The sequence below is a fragment of the Phocoena sinus genome, chromosome 2 (genome assembly GCF_008692025.1).
Source record: "Phocoena sinus isolate mPhoSin1 chromosome 2, mPhoSin1.pri, whole genome shotgun sequence".
NCBI classification, from domain to species: Eukaryota; Metazoa; Chordata; class Mammalia; order Artiodactyla; family Phocoenidae; genus Phocoena; species Phocoena sinus.
The window spans coordinates 122,431,492-122,433,947 of NC_045764.1; the positions used below are offsets into that span (position 1 = coordinate 122,431,492).

General features: G+C 44.3%; 1 pseudogene; it reads left to right on the top strand.

Annotated features, from left to right (window-relative positions):
* Window positions 1-1,447: 1,447 nt before the first annotated feature.
* LOC116748619 lies at window positions 1,448-1,723 on the top strand (annotated as a pseudogene).
* The last annotated feature ends 733 nt before the right edge of the window (window positions 1,724-2,456 follow it).

Sequence of the window (2,456 nt, forward strand, 5' to 3'; positions counted from 1 at the left end):
AAAAGACCCCAAATAGCCAAAGCAACCTTGAGAAAGAACAAAGCTAAAAGCATTATGTGCTGCAATTTCAAACTACATGACAAAGCTATATTACTCAAAACAGTATGGTACTGGCATAAAAACAGACACATAAATCCATGGAACAGAGTAGAAAGTTCAGAAATAAACCAACACATATACAGTCAATTAATTTATGGCAAGGGAACCAAAAATAGGTAATAGGGAAAGGACAGTCTCTTCAATAAATGGTGTTTGGAAAACTGGACAGCCACATGCAAAAGAATGAAACTGGACCACTATTTTAGCGCATACATAAGAATCAACTCAAAATGGATTAAAGACTTGAATATAAGATCTGGAATCATAAAACTCCTATAAGAAAACAGGCTTTAAGCTCCTTGACATAGGTCTTGGTGACAATTTTTTGGATTTGATACCAAAAGCAGGAATAAACAAGTGGTACTACATCAAACTAAAAGGCATCTGCATAGAAAAGGAAAACACCAACAAAATGAAAAGGCAAACAATGGAATGGAAAAAAAATATTTGCAAATCATATATCCAATAAAGGGTTAATATCCAAAATATATAAAGAATTCATACAACTCAATAGCAAAAAAGACAAATAATCTGATTAAGAAATGGGCAGGGCATCATCGGATGAATGGATAAAGAAGATGTGGCACATATATACAGTGGAATATTACTCAGCCTTAAAAAGAAATGAAATTGAGCTATTTGTAATGAGATGGATAGACCTAGAGTCTGTCATACAGAGTGAAGTAAGTCAGAAAGAAAAAGACAAATACCGTATGCTAACATATATATATGGAATTTAAGGAAAAAGAAAATGTCATGAAGAACCTAGGGGTAAGACAGGAATAAAGACGCAGACCTACTGGAGAACGGACTTGAGGATATGGGGAGGGGGAAGGGTGAGCTTTGACAGGGCGAGAGAGAGTCATGGACATATACACACTAACAAACGTAGTAAGGTAGATAGCTAGGGGGAAGCAGCCGCAAGGCCCAGGGATATTAGCTCGGTGCTTTGTGACAGCCTGGAGGGGTGGGATAGGGAGAGTGGGAGGGAGGGAGACGCAAGAGGGAAGACATATGGGAACATATGTATATGTATAACTGATTCACTTTGTTATAAAGCAGAAACTAACACACCATTGTAAAGCAATTATACCCCAATAAAGATGTTTAAAAAAAAAAAAAAGAAATGGGCAGGGAATCTGAATAGACATTTTCGGAAAGAAGACATACAGATGGCCAACAGATACATGAAATTGTGATTGACATCACTAATCATTAGGGAAATGCAAATTAAAACCAAAATGAGGTATCACCTCACACCTGTCAAAATGGTTGTTATCCGCTTCTGCCGGGAGCTGGAAGTCACTGTCTCCCAGGTGAACGAGGCTGTTGGAACAAGTGTCGGCAAATGCAGGTTTGCCCTCCTGCAGACGTGGTGTGCAGAAAGTCAAAACAGAAGCCACCCCCCAAGAAGAAAATGACAGTCTCCCTAGATGCCCAGTTCACCTAACCCTTCTGCAACCACGAGAAGTCTTGTGACATGAAAATGGACCAAGCCCACAATACTGGAGTCATCTCTTGTACCATGTGTCTAGAATAATTCCAGACGCCCATCACTTATCTGTCAGAACCACTGGACGTGTACAGCGATTGGATAGAGGCCTGCGAGGCAGCCAATCACTAGCAACGCAGAGGACCCACCCCCTTGGCAGCCTCACCCGCTGGGTACCAATCCAGAGACATTCCAGGGTCCAGGGTGGGTCCAGGGCCTTTGCAGCCCTGTGTGTATGTGCAATTGGCATGGATGTGGGTGTGGGTGTGAGTGCGGGTGTGGCTGCAGGTGTGACTCTGGCGGTGTCCTCGTGAGCATGGGGTAGTGTTGAAGAGTTGCTGGGCTCCAGGGTCCTGAACTGCCTCCCTTGGCTCCAAAAGCCTTTGACTTGCTCCCTTCTCTGGCACCTGGCCCCCTGGCTTTGGGGTCTTGGCTCCTCCAGGGACCTGTGTCCTGACATCCTAGGTGAGGGCAAGCCCAGCAGAGGTTGCCTCAGGACTCTCCAGCATCTTCCCCCACCTCGCCAGCACTTGTCCATTTGAACTGGACTGACTGCCCATCCTCCTTCCCTGCCTTCCAAGGCCTGTGGCCTGGGATTCAAGCCACAGCCCCACAGGCCCCCTGGCAGAGCGGCCTGTTTTCATGTTTGGCCACTTTTGTAGAGGAGGGAGGGGCTGGGTCGGGGATAGTTGTCAGTCACCGGCCCTTAAATAAAGCAGCCAACACACACATACTCACAAAAAAATGGTAATTATCAAAAATGTAAGAAATAACAAGTGTTCATGAGGATATAAAGAAAAGGGAATCCCTGTGCTCTGTTAGTGGGAATGTAAATTGGTGCAGCTATTAGGGAAAACAGTATGGC